Here is a 25,537-nt window from a genome sequence, read left to right as displayed (position 1 = left end):
ACATTGTGTTTACTGCTTAGGATGAATTCATCGTGCAAATGGTCCAAAGTGAGATCCTGGCAGGCTCCGAACGCACTCAGGGAGGCTGAGGCCAGAGACATTCTACATCCATATTAGGCTGTGGATCAAGGCCTGAGCTGGATTCAGCAGTTCTGCTTGGCCTGAGACTTCAAAACCCAATCATGGTATTTCACATGCAGAATCACCACTACCAGAACATCTTAAATGCACTTGATCACACTATGGGAGTACCAAGCTATAGAAGCATGAAACTACGAACACTGAACTGCGAACCAAAGCTCCCCTATTGAAAGACTCAAGGAGAATGAGCAGGACTCTTGTCCCTTAGGAAAATGAAAACAGTTGCAAATTAAACCACAAACTTTAGCCCAAAGCATGAATCTAATATATATGTCAAATCAAATTTTTGATTTATACTAAGGAGACTACAGAACTGGCCTGCTTACTCAGCACAGAATATATTTCTAAGAAAATAAATAAATCTACTTCCCTACAAATGTCACTAGGTTTATTATTCTTATTCTTATTCTTATTCTTATTCTTATTCTTATTCTTATTCTTATTCTTATTCTTATTCTTATTCTTATTCTTATTCTTATTCTTATTATTAAACTGCAGAGTGCTCAGCAGTTTCAGCTGGCCTACGCAGAGGTGGAGTATTTTTCTTCATGCCTTTGGATACTGTGGATAACATCAGGGAACCAGGTCTAAACAGAATGGTGGGCAGTTCTGCTGTATTTAAGCTTTCCTACAATGCCACTTATTACGGTATTTGAATACAGATACTTAACAAGTTGGGCAATTGGCAAATAGATCTTCACATAACAATTAGAAATGGATACAAACTCCATGCACTTCATTTGAAGTGTGTATGGAACAAACTGCCTGCTTGGTATTGTGCACATGAGCAAATGTTTCCTTTAGAGCTATGACTCAGGAAAACTTTCATCTGAAAACAAAGCAGTGCAGTGAAGTGCCGGTCCTTTAATTCCCCTCCTGACTGTGGTTCCTTTCATACCTACGTACAAGCACATCCCGACACAACTGGGATCAGTCTGGACTGAAGCTGACAATCCCTGGAAGCACAGTATCATTCTGAACCCAAATCTTCTGGCCCAGATTGTTTGTTTATTTGCACACATGCACCAGTAATAGCTGGCATCTCCAGGACAGCAAAGCTGCACGTTGCTGCCTAAACCACAGTACCACCACCACAGCACTTGCACTGAGGTACCAATAAAAAGTACCAATATTTCTTTGTAAAACAGAAGAAAACAGAACGCCAGATACAGAGGACTTCAGAAAAAAATTACTGCCAGAAATGAGGGCATCAGTGATTCAGTGCAGCACACTGCCCATAGTGCTGGGCCCAGGAGAGAAACGTTTTTCTATGCAAGGGCAAGATTTCCCCACAAATATTTTCATCGATTTTGAAAGCAAATGTGTCAGGCCTCTTGAAAAACCCTGCTGATAGCAAGGGACAAGCAGCCAAGCTGGGCTCTGGCGTTTCCCAGGGCAGATCTGTTCCAGCTCAGCCCAGGAGCTGTTAGGGAGGCAGCTTGCCAAGGGTTCTTGAATTATCCATTACTGCCTGCAATGGGGCTCATAACCCATGTTTTCAACACGATGGTGAGTGATGGCAACCAAACCCCTGCTTCTTCTTTATTTGGTTCCACCTCCTTGATAAATGTCCATATTAGTACGTGAAACTGGGCAAGGGAACAGTACTGGGAGGTGGAGCTGTTGCCTACACTGCTGCAGCTTTACAGAGGTCCTTGGCACAGTTTTGGCCCTGAGCAGCCCTCCAAAGGGCTCCTGGGTACAGTTTGGGAGTTTGCAGGGGCCAGAGACATTTCCAGAAGGCTTTTTACCTGTGGCCACCCCACTCCGGAGCTCGAGTTCAGGGGTATGGATGTGGGCTGTGCCACGTTGGTCTGTCTGGGTGCCAGAGGCTTCTCGGCAGCACTGATACTGGAACAGGCACAGCCCCAATGAGCAATTTCATGTGGTGAGGTCTCTGCCTCTTCAGTGAGATACATGAATCTGGACACCAGAGCCCTTTCCAAAATGATGTTAAACTGATACATTGCTTAGAAAAGCTCAGGTTTCGAAATAAGCCTTTTCCCTCTAAATTATAGTAATGGCAAGCAGAGCAGCTGATTTATCTGAACGAATTCACAGAATCACAGAACCACAGAATCGCTTGGTTGGAAAAGCCCTCTGAGATCATCATGTCCAACCGTTCCTGTCTACCCACTAAACCATATCCTTAAGTATCTCATCTACCCGCTCTTTAAATACATCCAGGGATGGTGACTCCCCCCCCCCCCCCCCCAGCCTGTCCCAGCCTCTGACAACCCTCTCAGTAAAGAACTTCCTCGTCATCTCTAACCTGAACCTCCCTTGGCACAGCTTGGTGCCATTTCCCCTTGTTCTATCCTCCATCACCTGGGAGAAGAGACCAGCACTCACCTCTCTACAACCTCCCTTTAGGTAGTTGTAGGTGGTGATGAGGTCTCCCCTCAGCCTTCTCTTCTCCAGGCTAAACAACCCCAGTTCCCTCAGCCGCTCCTCATAAGGCTTGTTCTCCAGACCCCTCACCATCCTTGTGGCTCTTCTCTGAACACGCTCCAGAATCTCAACATCCTTCTTATAGTGAGGGGCCCAGAACTGAACACAGTACTCGAGGTGCGGCCTCACCAGTGCCAAGAATTGCAACTTTCCTTGCAGCCTTAAACACATGCACACCACAGCCATAAGCAAGAATCCCAACAGAGACTGCTGAGACCTAACACTAATTTGATGAAGATCATATCACAGAATCACAGAATGGTTTCAGTTGGAAGGGACCTTAAAGATCATCCAGTCCAACCCCCTGCCATGGGCAGGGACACCTCCCACCAGACCAGGTTGCCCAAAGCCCTGTCCAGCCTGGCCTTGAACACTTCCAGGGAGGGGGCATCCACAACTTCCCTGGGCAACCTGTCTTTATACTCACCATTTCTATGCTATTTTTTAAAAAATGAAATGCACATTAAGGTGCTCTCAGCAGCCAGAATCTGACCTGATCAGGGCAAACTCTGGCCTTCTTGGCTAGCAATGACCATACGCTTGGAGCAAGAAATAAAGGCAGAAACCATCCCTGCTCAAGAAATTGCCATGCTCTGGGATATATACAAACAAAGCTCTTTGGCAAGCTGAGACAATGCATAAACAGAACTCGTAAAAAGCTGCTGTGCCTCATAAAAGGTGCTTCAGTTTTAATAGTCTCTCAAAAAATCAGCATTTTACACTCAAGTATCCTTAATTCCAAATAGAGGTTACTAAATGAATAAATGTATTTTCCTACTAAGGTCAGGAAAATCCTAGGAGAGTATGAAAACAAAGACGCTCTCAAAAATATTTGCTTCTGTTCCTGAGAGCAGCAGGACTGACAGCACCATGTCCTTCTAGCTAGGAAGAAAAACCTCAAACACCACAGTGTTTTTCAGAGTAGTAGTTTTGGTGTATGTTATGCTGCCTATCAGCCAATGACATAAGCAAAGGCACTTTTTGTGAATGAGCCGTATCTGTTTCTTCCTGCAGAGCCTACAAGGTTTCTTCTGTTCTGCTGCATAAGGTGCTAATTCCTGGGACGAGCAGCACGTCTCACGGTATCACGTATCCCGCAAACTACATATTTTATCCGAGAGCGGGAGTTTTGCTTCCTTTAGCACACAGCCAGAGGCAAAGTTTCATCTCCAGAGCTATGTTTAATGTCAGTAGAGTGAGACCACTTGAGCTGACATCCTAAATCTACTTTCCAGCCGATTGTCTGAACAGTTTTGTTGCTTAAAGGCCACTTGATTCATATGAGTGGAGAGTAACTGTCACGGACTTTTACTTGCAATTACACAGCCACGCTTTTAAATCTTTTGGGACTCTAGGACTTTTTATTTTCTTTCTTTTAAGCTTCTAACCCCATTTGTGCACAAAATCGCGCCTGAGCGCTGCCTTCCCATTCCCCTCTCCGCCCCCTTCCTCGCCCATCTGTTCCCTCTCATCTTGGGCACAGAGGGATCCCACATCTCTGCTGCTCTTTTTGTGAAGAACTCTCCTATACACTGCATGGTATTTCAGACATCAAAGAGATCACTGCTAGCCTGGGCTTATGCCAACAGCGACGTCAGTTTTGGGGTAGGCACTGGCAACCTCAGCACCGCACAGGCAGAGAAGACGACGCTGGCACCCAGCCTGGCCGGCACAGCAGTTATTTCTCCACACACCAAACCACTTGCAACAGCAATATAAAGCGCACGGTTGCTCGGATCCGCACGTCAGCTCGTTCAGTTCAGCATCTTCCCTTCTTGCAACATGAAGATCACAATTTTCCTGCATTATCTAAATATGTTTGTCCATGGAACTTACCAGTTACTCTTCTGTCTTAATTAAAGTGCTCTAGGCTGAGCAGCTCGTAATACATTTATTCAGGTAGGAAAGCCCAGAGTGTATTTAAATAATACTTAATAATATTTAAATAATGACTGAGTTTGGTATAGGTTTCTGAACACCTTAATACCTCAGTTCAAGAAGGACAGGAAACTGCTGGAGAGAGTCCAGCGTAGGGCTACAAAGATGATTAAGGGAGTGGAGCATCTCCCTTATGAGGAGCAGCTGAGGGAGCTGGGTCTCTTTAGTTTGCAGAAGAGGAGACTGAGGGGAGACCTCATTCATGTTTATAAATATATAAAGGGTGAGTGTCACGAGGATGGAGCCAGGCTCTTCTCGGTGACAAACAATGATAGGACAAGGGGTAATGGGCACAAGCTGGAACACAGGAGGTTCCACTTAAATTTGAGAAGAAACTTCTTCTCAGTGAGGGTGACAGAGCACTGGAACAGGCTGCCCAGAGAGGTTGTGGAGTCTCCTTCTCTGGAGACATTCAAAACCCGCCTGGACACCTTCCTGTGCAACCTCATCTAGGTGTTCCTGCTCCGGCAGGGGGATTGGACTAGATGATCTTTTGAGGTCCCTTCCAATCCCTAATGTTCTGTGATTCTGTGATTCTGTGATCCGCCGCTATACCAAGGCCTGTGGCTTAACACTCAGAGTATGTGATGTGGACTGTTGCCCTGAAGAAGCCAGGAAGGCAACCTTGGTCTAGAGCAAATTACTGGGATATGGGACTTCTTCTTTTGATTTGTTTCCAAACAGGTATTGCCCCATAGCGGGAAAATCTGCCTTGCATTAATAAAAGGCCGTGCCTTTAATAAACAACTTAACTATGGGTTTTCTTTCTTTTTTTTAACTGTCCAGCTGATGAATTATTTTATAATTTTGGAAATGGTTTGTAGAGGCAGAGTCACTGAGATGTATTCATACCCTCTCCATGTTCCTTATGCATTGGCCAGGTTATTTCTCATCAAACAGTCAAGAAACATAAGGTCCAGTGAGGTGAAAGGCAGAAGTGAGTACAGAAAATCCTGTGAAATAGATCAGAAAAAATCCCAAAGCCTTTCTTTATTACAGATACTAAGGAAGAGCTTGTTGATTTGTTTCTCTCTTTAAGATGCCACCACTCCCATTTGTCAGAATTTTGTCTGTGTTTTCAACAGGTACAAGTTGGCTTTGTAAAAAACACTACTTCTTGCAAACTTCCTGTTATTTATCCTTAAACTGTTACTACCAGAGAGGAAACAGGAGCAGGAGCAGTGAGTCTGACAGCAAGGAAGAACTATATAAATAAGATCTTCTGAGGGGAAAGTGATCTCACAGCATTATAAATTGCAAAGTTATTTTCCATGATAAAGAATTTATTTAGACAGACATAAAAGGATTGGGAGATCAATAGAGAAACGTACCCAAAAGTATTATGTAGCTCTGTATAAAGATATTAACCCTTTGCTCCCTCCACCATGCAATGTTCATGTTGTTCTCAAGCAAACCTATTCATGTGGATAAAATACAGTAAGCATGGGGCATTTAATAAGCAGGAAATATCATTCATCTGACCACACTCAACAAAAAAGAAACTGAATCAAAAGGCTTTTCCTGAAGAAAAGGGAGACTGCTAAAAGAGAAGAGGAACAACAAAAAAGCAGAGCCAGAGATGTGCAATCCCAACATCGGACGCGCTGATGACAGCAGGATTGTTTCCTACTCAATACCAGCCAGTGCTTCATAACCAAGACTTCAAACTGTTTATGTATTTATTTTCCTTCTCTTTGTTTTCTTCCCCCCTTGAGCTCTGTTTAGCTAAGCATTGGACATACGGTAGAAACCCAGAAGTTTCAAAAAGTGCTCCTTCATAAGCCAAAACGGAAATGAACTTTGAAGGCAAGCTACTTTCTTTCCCTGCAGACGGCACTATCCAGGGTGCTGCCCATGTCCCCTCCCTGAGCTGCCAGACCTGTCCATGCTACGTGGACCCCATGTGGAAGCCCCAAGTCACGTTGGGATCCTTGTTCTGAATGCTAAGCACCACAGCTCCTACAAAGCACTGGAGGTTCTGTCGTCACCTTTATTCGATAAAAGGAGGAGCAATGCCATGTTATACGCAGAATTATTCCAGAGGAATTAGGCAACATGAACGTTACGCAGTTGGTTGCTTTGACAGCCTCAACATTTAAGAGATAGGAGACGCCAAAATTGAGGCTGCTCCTGAAACGGCAGCATTGCCCCCGCTGTGTGTAAGAAAGACTCAGGGGTGCAGCCTTTGACTCTGGGGTACACATTTATTTTCACAACCACCTCCTCCCTCGGCGCATGGCTCTGCTAGAAACCAGACATGAGGGCAGGCACGGAGGCTCTCCAGCACCTGCAGAGGGGCTGGATCCACCCCAGATCTTCACCTGCAGCCGCTTCTCAGCATGGGCGAGCTGCTCTGGATTTATGTTCCCCTGAGGGCTGCTGTATAGGCCAAACGTGGGCAGATTTGCAGAGGGACAAATAACAGAAGTGCTCCTCACGCAAAGGTCATACATTCTTGCTCCAGAGCACAGCAAAAAAAAATCGGAGGATTTTTTAAGGTGAAGAAAACAACTTATTTTTATGCTAGCCTTGTTCTCAGTCTTACTGAATCACTTGAGCTGAAATATCCCAAAAACACTCAGGCTGAGGAAAACAGCTGGCCTGAAAAATTTCAGCTAAATTGTCTAAAGCTTCACAGATACCCTAAATAGCAGTGGTACCAGCCTCTTACATAGCCAGGACTTTATCTGTTCTGTTTATCGCAGACTACGCTAACAGCTACTCTCCAGTGAGCTGAAAATAAGCACAAAAATAAAGAAGGGAGGGAAGCTGAAAGGAGGCAGAGCTGGCAGCTGAACCTGGATGGGCCCAGAAAAACTGCTCTGTGGCCGGTCTGCGCAGTGAAAGACACCAAAGGGCAGGTCTTGGGTCTGCCATGGCCTCACAAAGCTGTATCAGACACAAGCACATGCACATCACCCCGACACACAAGGTTTTCACACCAGGAATAGCCTGTACCTCTCCCAAGGACTGAAACCCAGAGGCAGTCAGGCTGCCGCGTCAACGCCAGTGGAGCCGTCCAGGCGGTCGAGATAAAATTATCACCGTCGTATTTCAGCAGATGAAAAAGAAACCCGAGACGCGTGCTCAGATTAGATGTGAGAAAGAGGATACCTGGACAAGCAGCAGGCAATTCTGTCTGCGCGCCAAAAGGAGAACGGGAGCAGGTTTCACAGAAACCAACTTTTAGAGAAGGAGGAGCAACACAATTGCTTCTTCCGAGGCAGCAAAAGAGCATTTCCAGAGCGGCAGCATGGTCAGCACCGTGCCTCAGCTCCATCTGTGGGACTGGAAAGCGCTCTGGGCACTGAAGTCTTTCCTAAATCCCTGGATGAATTCTAAACGTTTCTGCAAGGACACACGTAGGGCTCAAAAGGTCCTGCCTTGAAGCCAGTCCCTGAGTGCATGGCCTGCAGTTCTCAGAACAACTCCAATGAAGGGAAAACTGGTGGAGGTTGAACAGCCTGACTTCTTATTTTCTGCTAACTTCAAAACTAAAAATGTCAAAAAAGTAGCTTGGAACAGATTCTTAGCCACTTCAGTGCGGTTGCATGTGTGTGAGATATCAAGAAAAGGCAAAGTTTTAGAATTTTTTTAAGTGTCCATTATGTAATGAATTGTGGGTATTACAGAAATTTTAGTACCTTCAAGGCAGGAAAAGACGAGATTTAGAATTGCAATAATGCATTAAATTTCCTGGGGTCATAAAGTTAAGCTATAAAGTTCTCGCATCAGGTCAACAGAACTCCTGGCACACCACAAACTCTTCATTTCATGATGACTTACAGCCAGATAGAACTGTCACTTGGAAGACTATAATGCCAATGTCCTACTCAATAATCATACTTGTACAGGATGTTGCTTTTAAATTTGTAAGTGGGTTTTTGCACGTCTTTCCTTTAGTAATGTGTGATCCTATCTCTGGCCTGCCTGTTACACTAATATAAAGTGACACTTCTTTACCAAGGGTTCAAATTTTAGTTGACCTTTCATTCTGCCCTGAATGGGTGAATGGATTGGACTGTCAATTTTGTAACAACCAGGTGAATTTTACTTTTAATAAGATTTCCAGGAGAGATTATTTTCTAAGCAGTTCTACCCATCAGTTTTCTGTAGGGTCAGGTGAACTGTTGTTCTGGATCAAGAACTGCAGATGACAGCGTAAAACAAGGATAAATTACAAGTACAATATTTGATAAATAGGAGACAAAAGATAAGGAGTTCACTTTGAAAAACCAGTTGAACTGTGAGTACTAGGGTCTGGCATTGAAAGCAAAACAGGAGAAACTTGGTACAGAGAACTACAACTTTAACAGCGGGATTCCCACGTATGCTTCCCATGAACCTCTTTCAGAGTCACAGCTGCTCAGCATCTCTGAAAATGAGACACAAATTGTAATATTGCATCTAAAGCTATGGGAAGTACATGTGTGCAATATGCTGCCCACCACCACTGGTATTTCTAGAGCATGAAACAGGGTTATTTTATGAATGAAGAATGGATGAATTGATGAATGAACGCATGTCCTTTCCCAAAAGGCCATAAGGGCAGAGAGCAGTAGGGTGTCAGAAAGGTGTGGGTTTCTTTTCCTAACCCTCAGACAGTCTCATCTCTCTTGCGGTTTGAGCCCATTGGGAAGGCTAAAGCACAAAGTGGTTTTGGGATACCTTCGTTTCGGTCTCCATCAAAGACCGTCTCTGCTCCCTGCCCCGCAACTACATGCATGCAGTTTACTCAAGACTGCTGCTGGCCAGGTGAAAACAGGGAATGCCGTTCCTCTCACAACTCCTTGATCAGAGAGGCTGTGAAGGACACATATGTGCAGCGCCTTGGTCCACAGAGGCATCACAGAAAAGGAAGAAACAGAAGAATCCCTACAGATCAGTTTGGAAGCACAGAGCATGAAACATCCGGGTTTTCACCACAGAATGGGGCTCAGGATGGCATCAGAGCCAAAAAAGGTTTGGTGTGAATTGTAGAGCTCTCATGGTATCATCATGCTGGTGTGACAGTTTTAGCAAAGTTTCACTAGACAACTCAGATTTTAAAATGCTTGTCATTTTAAATACTGCTACAGGAATCACAGCTGCTCTATTTTCCAGTATGAGGAGTGGAAGGGATTTACGTGGGAACCAACTACTCATTACACAGACTTTTGTTCCTGGGAGAACTGCAGTCTCCTTTCCTTAAAGGTAATTCACAAGCGTTAAATCTGTTCTCTCCTGGTGTTTTTGCCACTTTTTGCAAACTTTGGGAAATCCTGCTCCTCATTTGAAAGCTAATTTAGTTATCAGGCACGGCTATGAATTCCCCAAACCATCTCTCCGATTTATTCCCTACATCAACAAGGGAATTTAAACTGATTCAGACTGTACCTCCATTCTACTGCTGTGGTGCAAAGTTGCTTCAGAACAGCCACAGTTCTATAGCAGTTCTCCCTTGCCCAGTCACTACCTCAAAGCAAGTGAGCTCAGGGAGAGATGCCCAGGGAAGCAGGACGGTGCTCTGAATCACAGCCCAGTGGTGAGAGTCCTCTTAATCATCATCATCACCATCATCATCACCATCATAATCATCATCATCATCCTCCTCATCATCATCGTCATCATCATCATCATCCTACTCTAAAAGCAGGAGTTGAGGCCAGACCCCATGCTGCAAAGGTCTTCTGCCCCACCACCTCCACCACCAAAGTGCATCATCCAGGGAATGCCCCCATGGGCCATGATCCCAACTTCTCTGCCCAGGTTCAAGGCAGCTCTAAGCTGCTTTCAGCTTCAGCAGCTGCTAAAATGCTATGCATCCTCCCTGGGCACAGTGTGGTGCTGTGAGCTCTACAGTTCCTGAATGGTGTTGGAGCACACCCCAGCAGCCTGGGGAAGGGGCAGAGGGGAGCTCATGTTGCCTATGTCCAAATGGGGACTGGGGACACTACACCTTCACGCAGGTAATCCAAAACATTAATTCCTTTCTTTCCTTTCTTTTTCTGTTGTCAGTGATATTCAGAAATATGTCCATCTAAAGCCAACCCAAGGGAAAAATCTAGATTTATCAGCTTAGTTCATTTGAGAAATCTGCTTACAATGACCACAGATCCTGATGTAAAAGTGTCTGAGCAGGCAAACTCCTTGCCCATGACGAGTCCTGTTGAAGTGAAGCAGCACCAAGCACACTGTGGGCTTCTCTTAAAGACAAAAGCCTGTAGAAATGGGCCCAAAACATACATATATGTTATGTGATACACACGTATGTATCTGTACACACTGACATATATATGCATATGCACATGCATGCATATATCCTACATACTAAAGGTACCTTAAGCTGGAGTCACCCAAACGAGCATATTCCAGCTTTTTTTCTTCAAATCTGTGACAAGAGTGTGATGATGGAAACTTAAAGTTTCAAAAGCCCACAAGCATCTTCAATGAAAAAGGCTTTTCACATCATCTTTGTACTCGATGCATGGGATTAAAAAAAATCATTTTCATAGCTGACTCCTTATAAATGATTAATGTATTGTACTGCACCTAAGTGCTCTCCTGTTTCTAGGAACAGCTAGTTGGGTAATATTCTCATTTGTGATTCATATGCATGTTCTTTTATAATTACAGTGAAATAGCAGTTTCTGAGGAAGCGGTTTTTAATAGTATGTCGGGTGCAACAGGAGAAGATCAAAGTACAATAAAACTTACACGGAAGCCAAACTGGTGCATGAGTAACGGGAGCAGCTTTGACAATGGACTGAACAAACACATCTCATTCTCAACAGGATGGGCTGAATTCTTCATCCCAGCAATTAATCGTGGAAGGCTACGTTCAAATGAACAGGTTGAGCAGACAAGCCTGCACGTATCACCACAACCATTTGCTTGTATACATATATATATATGTATATGTATATATATATATATATACACACACACACACACATAGAAGTGCCTGGGTTCTCATTGGCAGGGAGACTCACTGCAAGATGTCAACACAGATCTTTACGTGTAGTGGTCAGGATCCTACGAACAGAGTAAATGTGTGTGTAAAAGCGGCCTCAGCAAACAGTAGTGACTGGACCAGGCAGTCTTTTATTTCAGTGAGTAGCAAGGCGGCTGGAGCAGCTGGAGTGGCTTCGAGTTCATATCCCAGCACTATCCAGAAGCAGAAAGCAACTGCAAAACGTGCCAGCGAGCGTACATCGGGATCCAGCCACCTGTTGTTTAGTGAGGGGAGACATCAAGGCAGTGGTTGGGAATGACATTTTGCTTGGCTGTTTGAAATACAAGGAAATACTTTCTGTAAGTGTGTGGCAAGGAAAGCGCTGAACAACTCAACAGCAGCTCACCCACAGGTGCAAGCAAAATTCCTCACAGTGACTACAGCACTTCTACTGCTCGTGCAGCCCTGGTGGGGACTCTGAATCTCATCTGTCAGTGCTAAAGACTACAAAATAAACAGGTTTACAGCTTAGCCATCTGCATCTGGAACCAAATTGTTCAGCTGTCGGGCTTTAGCATTTATCTCAGTAAAAGTAAATTGCAAGCGCAGTCAGACAGTGAGCAGTGGTCTTTGTGGGATTCCTCGGTCATCCAGGCTGGTGACAGAACACACAGGTTAGCTTACTGCTTCCCAAATATCCAATAAACATAAAAAATGAAGAGGACAGCCTAAGTCTGACTTAAACAACTGAGGCAATGAACATAGAACAAAACATGTCCGAAGTAAAGGGGTTTTTTTCCCAGGAAATTATACTGCTAGAATAAAAATTAGAGATTTGTTCAGAATCAGAGATGCAGCAAACAACATATTTTACCTATACGAAGTTTCTTTTTGAGTGATTTTATAGAAATGCAATGCTTTGAAGACAATATCCAAGTATCACGATGCTCCTTTAATCCAGACCTGTATGGATCTTATTTTTGCCAAAACAAACTAAAGAATACAGAAATCTTTATGGCTTAAATTGCTCTGAGGTTTCTGCATAGCCTCTCTGCAGAAATACTAACCTGCAATGTAATGTGAGAAAGGAGAAGTAGCAACTAAGGAGATTCAGACTGAATGTCTGTCTTATTCCCAGGTGAACAGAAAGCTCCATGACTTATGTCCAAATATTTCAAAAGTGTCAGTGCAAAGAAGTGACAGGTGTTAAAGACACCCCCAACCTTCCCCAATTTCATGAACTATCAGATTAAAGGAAGAAAATGTTTATTTTCTCCCCGCTATGACATTTATTTCTATTCCCTCAACAGCAATCTAGTCTTCTATGAGATGTAATGGCACTTTAAAATCTGAACTGTGAAGGTCACCATCTGAATTAACTCAACGGCTAAAAAACAATTTTAAAAAATCTAGTACCAATATTAATACAGGAGTTTAAAAGGACACAACCATTATGAAATCTGTGTGTTTGTTTGTGTATATGAAGGGCTTCAAGGAGATGGAAAATGTGAAACATTTTCTCTGATGCTGACTGTAGTAAAATTGGAAGTGCCTTGTAGTCCTTGGATGTCCTGCAAGGCCCTGCCTGCAGGACCAGCTCCTGTCCTGTCACTGGGAGAGATGCACAGGCGAAAACCGCCAGCTTCATCTCAGCTGTGGGTGCCAGGAGCCCTGCCAGGTCCCTGTGTGTGCCCAGCTGCCACCCGATGGCATGCCCGGGGCAGAACCATGCGGGGCCATCCCACACCCTGCCCTGGCGAAAATGCAGAAACAGCAGCAGAAAGAGAAGCAGGGCAGCGTGTTCCTGTATTTCTGCCAGCCCTCTCGGATGTCTGCGCTCACCCATCCCGGGTGCTGGATCACTCTGCCACCACGTCTGCCCACTGTGTAACTCCAGCACTGCCCCGGCTTTCCTGCTCTACAGTAAAAACAGTGAGGGATTTCTGCTGAGGCAACAGTCAGTACAAAGCACTGCCAGAAAACCCCCACGCAACAGCCACCCCCAACAACAAAAGAGAATTCAGGGGGCACAAAAAAAGTCTGTGCTGTTAACATAATTGCATGGATAACTTAATAGCCCTTTTCTACCATTACCCTCTGTGTGGTAAACCCAAAAGGTTTTAGGAAGCACTCCAAACGCTTGAGTTTGACCCTAAAAACCTTAACAGAAATTGCACGTGGAATTCCTTTTCTTTCCTAAGCTCCAGAAACACATTCTTTGAAATCCCTCGTGCTCTTCTGTCAAACAATGTGGAGGTGAATAAAAGTATCCAAGAGCAAAGGTTTTGTGGGGCAGATTCCTCTCGCCTGTCACTGCATTGCACAGCCGCTCGCATCTGTACCGCAGGCTCGAAGTTTGAATAGAAACTGTCACTGTCTGACAAAGACTTTACACTCCATATCAAAAAGCACCCATTCACATTTTCAACAGTACGTTTTTCTCTCCAAGAAGAAAGTTTTCAAACATAAATCAGATTTCTCAAAGCGACTGCCAGTACCCATGCGCTTCCCGCGAAGAGAGTTAACCAAAACCCTACCCGTAGAAATGCCGCTCCTCCGACCGCTTGCTCTGTTCCCTGCTTCTTCTGCCTCAGAGTGCTCAGATCAGATCCTGCCCCAGAGAAAAAGCAGAGTCAAAGGCTTGGGATACTCAGAGCCCAGTGCTGGAGCCAGGCTGCAGGAGGATCAGGGAGTACTGGGCTGAACCAGCACAGAAGGGAGACACGAAAGCACGCTATCGCTCAGCCGTCGCGCACAGGTAACTGAGAGCATCATAATCTGAAACCGCTGGTTACCTTCTGGTGATAATATAAGGAGACACCAGGTGAGTCTAAGCAAGCTTGTGCGTATCGGGATATTTTACTTACACCACATAATGAAACCCGCTGTCACCTCCATTCATACTGTTGTGCCTTTCCCTGTTTAGTCCAATTTGTGTCAGCTTTGTCTTTCCTTTGCTTCAGTTAAAAGCTGACTTCATCTTTCCAACAGATTGCACCGCACACACATGCACGTAACCTTACAAGACACTTCTAACACGAAAGGAAGTTACATGGCCAAGAGAGCAGCTGAGGCCTACAAAGCTGTGCCGCTCCTAAAAACAGGCACAGAAGACAGCCACTGGGATGAACACGTTAACCAAGGCAGAATTAATGGGTTAAAAAAAGACAGGGCTCTGGTTCTCTCCCGAGGTCACAACTCTTACACACGTATTTATGAACCCTGGGACAGCGGAAAAATTAGGCATAGCTGACCTTTATAAGAATGAATAATTCCCTAACACGGTGAGATATTTAAAATATAAATAACAGCTTTAAACACCCAAAGTGCTCTGCATCTAGTCATTTTCGCTACACATGAAGTATTTCAGGAAAATGTCTACGATAACTTTAATTTGTTAATTACCAGCTGGCTCCTACTGCACATTATTAAGCTGCTATGGCAGTGACTAATGCCTCGGACAATACTAAATTACCAACAACACCTTGTGGATGGATGCGACCTGAGCAGCACAGGAAGGCCTAGCTGCAGGTGTTTACCTTCAGATAAAGATGGGTTATTAGGCATAAGACATCAGACATTAAACACCACACACACAAGGCCTGGGAAGGAGGGCTGCACTGCAAGCCCCGTGTGCTGCCTATGCCACAGGCACCGCTGTGTCCAGTGGACACCTGTGTCCCACACGGTTTGCTCCTGGGACAGATGTGGAGAAGCGAGAGCACCCGGGATTTCTCTCCAGACGTGTTTTAGGCACTGTGGGCTCTGCGGCTGTGACCCCCTGACTTTGCAGGGGTGCTGGGTGTGCGGAGGCTGTGCCGAACCACACACTCACGTCCAGGACTCCTCCACACTTGCGTGGTTTCAGAGGCTGGTGTCAGTGTGAGTTCATGCACCCCAGGAAGGGCAGGCCAGGCCCTGTGCCATCCCTTCCTGCATTTCAGTGATTCCCTGACGCAAGGGGACTCCCGCTGAAGCAAAAGCTGCGGCCATTCCCTTCGCTGTGCTAAGGGCAGGAATGTTCAGCTGCAAGGGACGCCAGGCTGGCGATCTGGGGGTCTCAGGGATGGCAGGGAGCTTGCATCAGGAAACACTGAGATGGAGGAAACACAACTGCCCAAAAAAGGTTCCTCTGCACAGCTGTAGTCCAGGCACAGCCCTTTCCCTCTCACCTCTGAATACAGGTAATTTCCCCCCCCGCTTTTTTTTTTCAAAGCACTTTCTGCCAAATTGATTAGATTAATAACAATTAGATTAGAGCTTGGACAGGAACTTACATGTCTTAGTACTAAGCGTGTGAAATAACGTTTCTCTCCTTTCCAAACGCTCCTGGAGTGGTTAGGAAAGCCAGGCTTCTCTTGCGCAGCTGCAGTGTAAAACTGCTGAACAAACCCATTCTGCTGTAATGGGAAGGGACACATTTTCTTCCCTACTCTAAGTAGGTCAATGAAAACACGATGTTGTGAGGATGAAGCTGTTTTCCTTCATCCTCTTCCCCCTAATGGCAGTTTCAAATCATTCAGATTTAATTATGTTTCCAGTGTTAGCTATAATAACACTGTGAGGTTATTAACAACTGATGTATTGGTGGTCCTGAAGTCTGGGGTTCGTACTCCCTTGCAGAGTTATTCTAGCCTCAGGTGTACGCATCCAATTCCTACGCAGGGTACGTCATTGCACTGTTAAGAAAAGCCCACAAAGAAATATGGATATGAAATGCAACAATACATTGTGAGGAACAAAATTTTAACTCTCAGTTCTGAGATTCACACTGAGCTTTTACATCAATGTGACCTCTTTCTGAGGATTAAATTCTGGCTATCATCTACTCTATATCTAAAGTAGCTACACAGTGAATAGTGAACTTGCTCTGAATTAATACCAGCATAAACAAAGGCAGAGTATTTTCAGTGGAGCTATTCCAGTTCATAGGACCTGGAGACTTCTCTGAATGTATTTCCTCAGGAGGGATTAACCAGTACCTGCAGAAGCATTTAACTTGCAGTTATAGCTATTTGAATCCTAAATGCAAATTAAAGGCCAGCGGCAATAAAAAATACATTTTGGGGGAGGACCATCCCCCTCCAAAACAGAAAAAGGAAAAAAAAGTACACTGAAAAGAATACACAATGCCTCTATTTTAGAACAGATGGTGTAAATTGGTTTTGTTGACATTATCTGAAAAAAGGAAAATGTAATTAATTCACCTCACGTAATGCCCATTGTAAACTCTCACCCACACAAGCACTCCAAAGGCCCCCTTCTGCAAGCACATGTTTGCCATAGCAAAGGTTACACGCCCTCACAACCCACTCCTTAAATCCCCGTCTTGAAAACAACAGGCCTGCCTGGGACAGTAAAGCTGAACACACACAAGTGGACACCGCTCTGTCCTCAGCGGGGAATTTTTGCCCTATAAAAACCCATGACTTCAAAGGGCTCTCAGATTTCATCCTAAGAATCCAATTACGTGTTTCAAATTTAGGCTGCACTGTCAAGTGCCAGCTGACAGAGTGATGGCCCCAAGTATCTCAGGACAATGATATCCGAGCTGAAATGCAAAGCCAGCTGTTTATGCCTTCACCACTTACCTAAGGAACATTTTAAAATGAGGAAATCATATGATGATTAAGTGCCTCTGCACCTCAGCAAAACACATCCCACTCTGCAGAGAGACCTTTCAAGCCAGAACTGAGAAAGCTAAGAAAATAATCCCATGTGCAGTGTTATCACCAGTATCACATAAGCATCATAAGGATAGTAGAAATGGTATGTAATCCATCTCCCACTGTGAGATACAGACAGATACACCACACTCACGTTTATTAAAGCCATTCCCAACACCTCCAGTGATGGGAGACGCCACAAGATTCACTGGCAGCGTATTTCAGGGATAAATTTTCCTAGGGTTTACCTCATCTTTCTTCCTCCACTTTAGACCCATTTCTCTTTGTCTATGGCACAGAAAAGAGATTACTAGCTGCTTCTTTGTAACAGTCAGTCCTGTACTACCTGTGCTTGAAAACCTGCCTGTCTCCTACCTGCTGCCCAGCAGACTGCTCTTCTTCAGGCACAGTAAACACAGACCTTTCAGGTTTCTCCCCTGGGACACATCCTTGGCATCTCTGGTCATTTTTACTGCCCTCCCTGCCACTTTCAAAGCATCCCAAGTTCTCCTGAAGAGCTGTGCTCCAAACTGACCACAGGGCTCCAGCTGAGCACGCACCAACATGGAGAGTACTCCCTGCGGGCTGTACTCACATATACACCCCAATATCGCACTTTTTTCCCTTTCTGTCCTGCAACAGCTTCTCATTGCCAATTCACGTCTGACTGGAGATGCATGGTAACCCCTCTCCTTTCCTGAGGAGCTGCTGTCTCACCAGCTGTTCCCCAGCCTGTAGTGGTGCCAAGAGCTGCCAGCACACAGCCCAGTGAACCCTCTGGAGCCACAAACCTCCACCGCTGGCCCCCAAGCGTGCCCTTGCGACACTGCACCGAGCTGTGTGTAGTTCTTAAGTACCACGCAGCGAAAAAACCTGCAAACCCAGCAAGGACTGGGCCAATAGTTGTATAACCTTCCCCTCTTTTAGTATGCCCGCTCTATCCACCAGGGGCAAGGTGGAAAAACCATTAGGACTATTTCTTCCAAGGGGCTGATATATCCAATAGTATTTCCTTGCTCTGTATTGAGTCTGTCAGTATATGTAGTCATGCCTAACACAAGCCCAAGCAGTCACCTACAGTGATGTATAACAGAAAAAAGATAGGACAAATGACCTGTGAAACAGGTATGGCCAGACCTGGCTAATCTGAGGCTGCTTTCTGGCAAAGCTTGGTTTCTCTTGGACGTAACACAGCAGATGGCTTATTTAGTACTTCACACACACAGTTATAAAAGCTGAGGCTTGGTACATAAGGAATTTATTTCCACTTTTGGGAAAAGCGAGTGGCCTGAAAAATTATCAGTCTATTTACTTACTTTATGCCTTTTTCATACAGAATACACTGTTCCAATGTGGATGGATATTAAATAGCCTAACAGCAAAGATAAGGCCCATTCGGTGCAAGCTATCACCGAGCTATGAGTAACTGTGCGTGACTCTGAGCAGACACCTATTCACCTCACAGCTAAAATGCATCATCTTGCCAAGAGCTCACTTTAGCCAGAAAACTATTTTTAAAAGGGTTTAAACTCTAGCACTTCTAATTCTATTTAGGAATACATCACCAGATTTAATGTAGATTAAGACTTTGTAGTTTCTTGGATTCTTTTCAACCATCAGCTACCAAATTTATTTACTTAGCTGTATGACTTCTGAAATTGCATTTACTATCTCCTAGACTCACATAATTGCTTCTCGCTATCATCATTTTAGCAAGTTTCTTCTGCATACACCCACTTCCTACTATAAAACTTCTTTTCAGTTCTCTGCTAAATTTTATGCTTGACCTGAAATTTTACATACCAGATATACAAGTCAAGCAGAATGTATTATTTATACATCTTCAGCAATTTTCAAAGCTAAAGTTGTCGAAAAGAAATAGTTTTACCTGTGCTAAAAGAAAATAGAAAATCTTTTCTCATTCTTTTGCTGAGAAGCATTCATTCCTCCATGCGTTCACACCAAAACCTGAAATCTGGCAGGCAGGTACAACTGTTATCTTTCTGCTGCTATCAGCAAACAGCCATTGAACTTAGTAACAAAAGGCATTTTTCACCTCTGTCCAATGCTGGTTCACAGGGAGCTTTCGAGCTTACGACTGCTTTAGCAGCCAAAGGACTGAAAGGTCTGAACCCTGCTGATGCCTCCTGGTTTGAGCTGACGTGGATCTATGGGCACGGGGCTTCCTGCAAGCCACACACAACTTCTTGTATCTGAAAACGTGCCAGCTGAGACTCTGTAGGCAAGTGGAGGACATAGAGCAAGGAGTTTTGCAGAATTACCATTCTGGGATGTGTTGCCAGCGTGCCCTGGTTGCTGTGACTGTGTGTCAGATGGGTCAGCCCAAAATTCATCCAACTCTATGGCTGGAACTAGAGGGAAGACAACTGGGAGGATGGGACAAAGAGCATTGCTATGGGATGAAGAGCATTACTTATGGCTTGGCAAATGGCAGAGAGGTGGGAAGCCAGGATGCAGAATAGGCTGAAGTAACATGATAGTTGGCATTATCAGAAGTGTATTTTTTTAGGAAAGAAAACCATGACCTGTTTACAGAATGGCCTGGCAGAGTACATGGCTTGGCTCTCAGCTCTGTTAAGCGCTCTATGCATTCACGTGCAGGCACAATACAATTTGTACCTGCATTAAACTGCTGTGATTTATTTTCCCTAATAAAACACACAAATTGATCAAACTTTTAAGGACAAAAATAAAAGCATAAAACACTTTGCATTTTGTTTGATCTGTTTGGAAATCTGTTTCATCCATTTGGAAACATGTTTTGTTTGTGTATATTCAAAGAAAAGGGAAAAATTTGTAATTGTAATAGCAATTAAAAGTACACATCGAATACCAAGATAAATGCTTTCAAACTTGGATCTATGATGTGCCTTTCGTCCTGGTTTCTAGGCTGCAAAAGACTGACCAGCTCTCCTAGATTAAATTCAATTTCTCAAGTAGGTGAGGAAGTTTTCAGTTACACAAATTAGTTACGACTCCATGTCGAAAGAGAGATAAGAATTCAGAACTACCAACTCAGAAGTCAGAAGACATTTAAGTCAATGTGTTGCCTCTGTAATTTAATGCATTTTTTTAGATGCAAAGTTAGTCACTCTGAAGCCGATTGACAGGAAAAAAAGAATGATCTAAAACCAGGGCATGGATTATATTTCCATATCACAAAAATGATACAGTAGCCCTCTTAATCCAATATAAATGAGTTGTGTATTAAAAAAAGGGGGGAGACAGATACATGTGATAGCCAAACTATCATTACTTTATAAACCTGGAAAGAATTAAAAGCATTTCCTGATCTTGTTCCAAGGACATCGTCACATTACGAATGAACACAGCCTGAAAAGGTTTTACTTACTAGAAAGCATATACTGTCGTTAAAATGTAGCAGGAAAGCCTCCGATTATTAACTCATTCTATCTCCAGATGCTATCTGGTAATGAGTACTCAAGCACAACTTCACTCCAAGCATTTCTTCTGTGCTTACTTTCGCTCTGTTTAAAAGAACTACTCACAAGTTGTCAATGAATTGTTTTAAACACCCACTTGCTCACAGATTTTTTTTTAATCTCTGCTTCGTTTTTATATTTTTCTTTTTTGAGGTTCCACTGAGCGCAAATGTTCTTTAAATTTCACAAGGAGGTACTCCATACCAGAGTAGCCTTATCCTTACAACAGATATAAAGGAAAAGACGAATGCAGTGCTTAGGTCCCACTTTTCATCCCTTGATCTCAGAGCACTTCAGGGAACTGGGCGACTCTTACTGTCACCGCTCTCAGAAAAGGATGTGCCAAGCCCCCTGTGTGATTTGCCAAAGATCACAGCCACAGAAGCCGACTTGTTCCCTCCACTGCCCTGGGGAAGGTTATGTTCAGCAAACAGCTACCACCATGCCAACAGATAAATTAATAAAGAGTCATTATTTCCACTGCTTTCCTATCTCTTCTTTATTATTTAGAGTACAATCCCCAATTCAGGTTTCATAGCCAAATGCATGCAATTGGTTCAGAGACAGGAAAGATGCAGTAAAACTCGGCTTCCTGTAATACCCCCTGCCAGGGAGGCTGGTGTTCTCCAGACTGTTAGGTATTAGGCGTTCTCTCAGCTACCACAGCTGCAATTAGATGCATTTTTAAGCATCCTATTAGTGGGAAGCATCGCTGTGTTTCCAGGTAAAGTCACTTCATGCAGTAATAATTAGCTCAGGAAGTACTTTGTTCCCTCATACACCAGGAGCTGGAATCAATAGTAAATGCAGGTCCAACACCACTCGAACTGGCGACTTCCCTGCCTCCCCACTCGTGGACTAAGAAGTGATAACATGGCTGCATAGGACATCACAACTGCATTACTTTTGGTTGTGGGTGTTTTGGGGGGTTCTTTTTTTACAGAATTACAAAATTACAGAATTGAGGCTTTCTACAGTGTGCTATACTGTAAAAGGCGTTGACTGTCATACTCTGCCAAAGCAAATTAGCTGCCGTCGCTGGGAGCAGATTCATTAGGACCCAAAGGAAACTGTATCATTGTGAGCTGCTTCTACTTTTGAGCTCAGAAAAATGCCAGCACATTGTCAGGAAACCTGATAACACTCCTATTTTCTTATTTTTGGCAGAATGATCACTCCAAAAAGCTTGAAGATGAGGCTAGAAACAAAGATTTACAAAGGAAAAAAGATCATGACAGAAAGAACGAAAATCAGAACCATATACAATATGAAGTCTAGCAAGGAAGGATTTTAACACCCATATGCGTATCCCTGTAACTGGTTTTAACAGGGTTTACAAAGAAAAAAGCGTAGGATTTAATAAAGGAAAAAATGTCGCAAGCCCATTTTCACCTCGGAACACATGATTTTTCTGAACTCTCATGACAAAGTCACTTACAACTTAATGGTAACAGAAAGGGAGCGACAGTGACCTGCCAGCTCCAGAAGCAGATGTGTTACTGGCCATGATGAAGCAGAGCTTGTCCCAAAGTGACACTGAGCTGTCAGCTCCTTGGAGCAGGGACGTGTGGCACACGCTAGGGATGAGCACTGTACCAGCATCAGAGTAGCACCTCAGCCACTCACACAGCACCCAAACCCAGGAGGCACCAATGCTTCTGATGTAGGCCTGCACTCCCCTCATCAATGAAACATCTCCCCTGCTTGGTCTCCCTGAAGACCAGGGCCCTCCATGATCCCTCCTTTTTCTGCAGCAGCAAGAGGCAGGGGCTGGGGGCAGCTCTCACCCTCCCATCCCCTCTGTCCCAGCACCACTTCTCCATCTACCCCTGTGTGGGGTCAGTGGGGGACCTGGGAAATGGGGGTGCAGGGAAGGGAAGGCTGCCACAAGGCAAGAAGTCCAGGAGATAAAGGAGAAGAGAGTGTCACCACCTCCAGAAACACCTTGTTACAAAAGCCTTTAAGAGGTCTCACTCTCTCCTTCCCTCTCCGCTTTCCAACAAATCCTGAGGAGCACAAGCCTAGTGGGGGAGAAGGCAACAGGGAGAGGACAGGACCCAGGCCCTACCTCCTGTCCTGATAAAGCTACTGCACCCTTACCCAAAAAAGGTTTATTGAAGATTTTCCATTACTGCCAGGCCAATTAGATGATGTTATTTGAGGGGGATTAGATACACCAGAATATTTTATTTAAAGTCAAGCCAGCCCCGCACTGTAGTTCCTTACCCTGGCAACTCCCCCGGTCCTGGGTCAGATGCTCACTCCCTTCCAGGAAGGAGGTTTCTCAGGCAGCTTCACTTCCCAGAATACAAAGCAGGTTTCCTTCTGACGAAGCTCTCCAGTGCCTCTTGGACATTTAATTATGGGAGAAGGGTCTCAGATAATGAAATGGGAACATCATGCTCCTGAACTATAACTTCTGAAAAGCAATACACTGTGGTAGGGAAATGCAATTTAATTTTGAACTGACTCAGGAATTTCCCATGGAACATTAATTCTATTTTCTGCTCACCTCTGAATGTCAGTCTATTTTTCTCTTTCAGTTTAGGAAGCTTAGAAAAGGTGCAGCAAGCCCCTGCTTCCAAATCTGTGGATTCCTCCTCCCTCCCACCTTTTGCCATAGCCTTGAGGAGCGTGCATGTCATTTGGAAACAGAAGCCTATTGTGCCAGGCCTTATCAGAGGAGATGCCTAGCCTGAGGAACTGCTATCTAGATATCTAACACAGAAAAGTAATGAGGGTATTTCCACCCCTTGCAGGTTTGCAAGGGCTCTGAGAGCTCACTAGACTTGCCCAAAGCTGCACAGGATCCCGTGCGGGAGCTGGAAAGTAACCACAGCTCTGCTAAGCCTCACTGCTAAGCAGGTTTTTATTCATCTTGACACGTTTCATCTCACAGTTCTTCCACTTCAATATAAAAACAAATACCGCAGTGATACTTTAAGGTAAGTAACTGTTGGGCTCGAAGTTTAGCATGGGCCTGTTTAGCCAGCCTGAGCTAGTTAAAAAAACACCCATCTACGACAAACTATATGAGAATGCAATTTCTCTCCCCTGCAGTTATTTTTCCAGATTCATGTTAAAGATTATGTACTTCCTTCTGCTCCATCCCCTACATTTAACCACACAGAAAACACTTCACAGCAGATTTGCTCACCCAAATCTACCCAGATGTTTTGCAAAATTCAACTAAGATGATCAATAGGGACGAACTCGATCAAATGGAGGGAAGATAACAAAACACACTAGATGCACCATATTTCCTTCAAACGGAGGAAACATTTCTATTTTAGTTCACTCAGTTCCACATATTTTGCAAGGCACAGGCTGACATTACGTGAGTCTCTTTGGTACTGGTATCTATAACCAAAAATGTGAGGCGTCTCAGCTATCCACAGGCAGCACTTACTTCCTACGGTTATTATGGGCAGGACTAACACGTTGGGAATTCTGAGTATGTTTGGGTGAACTGCCTCTAAATCCAAAGTTAGGAGCTTCCCTACTACGAGTGTAAAACATGCGTGCCCAGAATAAATGGTAAAAAGTGATGCTGGCGTTTACATGATTCTCATTCAAAGCACAGATTCAGATGAAACTCTCAGAATACAAGTTCTTGCGATATAACAAATATCACATCCAACTTTCCGCTCAGTTTCTGGTATTTAAAAATCCTTTTGGCCACAGGAACACCACAACTTCACCAGAAATATTTGAGAAAGTCTTAAAATATCACTGATCAATTAAGTGATGTATCTGCTAGATACTTAAATTACTTCTCCCTAAGTTGCAGAAAGAACATGACAGCCGGAATGTATTTTTTTTTACTCACAATCTCACTATTTAAAAGTGAGGATTATCAGGAGAATGTGCACGTTTTTTAATTATTGCTACAAGGACTTTGCTCAGAGAAAACAAAGGGGTCAAAAGGTTTAAAAAAAACCAAAACATCAAAACCAAATGCCAAGTAAAAGCATTATCTGGGAACAAACAAACAGAAAGGTTACATTTAACTAACCCTGTGTTGTGATAGAATTCACACATGAAGAAATAGCAGGTAAGGGAAAACATGGCCAAACAAGCATGCAAAAAACATTGATTACATCCTCTCTAATGTGGAAAACAACTTGCTTTTCAACTTTATAATATACCACTAATGACGAGTAAAGGTACATAACAAAATTCAGCCGATTCATAGGAAAACAGCACTCAAAACTGAAATGGTAAGATTATTGAAACTCAGGGCTCCCTAGGTACTCCAAGACAAGTAACCCTGCAAGTTAACACTTCACTGAGGAATAAAGTTCAAATAATCCATATGGGGAAAACAGAGGGGAATAAAAAGCACAGGGGAAGCCCGACGTGAATATCTGCCTCATCCTACAGGAACTGCCGAGGGCTCTGAAGGCAGAAGCAAAGCCCAGAGGAGCCACCCTAGCAAATGCATGCAAAGGCAAGCTTCCTACTTACCCTAAGGTCTGCACCATGATCCCTTCTGCCACCTTAGTAATTCCAAAGAATCCAAAATGATGTTATTTTTAAGGGAATACTGGAGCTGTTAGAGGAGAGAGACGCAAGCTGACAAGCAGAGCTTTGCGAGAAGCCAGGCGGAGAGGGATGAATTTAAACCCTGGCTCAAGATGCTGTGTGTTCTGCGTCTATCTTTAACTTGTAAATGATTTGGTTTCACATTCCTCTGAAGTCCTGCTGGCAGATGCCTTCACGGAGCTTTACCAATCGCAGCCACCCGGGCCCCCTCCCCTCCTCTCTCCCTTCGTCCCTCCCTCTCTCCCCCAAGCCTGCTACTCCACCCCCATCTCCCCCATCCCCACCTCTCCTCCCTGCCCCACACAGGCAGAGGGACTGGCAGGCAGAATTTCACAGCGGGGAGGCTGCCAGCGCCAGCGGCCCCAGGCCGGCTTTCCCGCCGGCTTCCTCGGAGCCCT

The sequence above is a fragment of the Mesitornis unicolor genome, unplaced genomic scaffold (assembly GCF_000695765.1).
Source record: "Mesitornis unicolor isolate BGI_N332 unplaced genomic scaffold, ASM69576v1 scaffold18055, whole genome shotgun sequence".
Taxonomy (NCBI): domain Eukaryota; kingdom Metazoa; phylum Chordata; class Aves; order Mesitornithiformes; family Mesitornithidae; genus Mesitornis; species Mesitornis unicolor.
Note: the sequence above shows the minus strand (reverse complement) of the source record.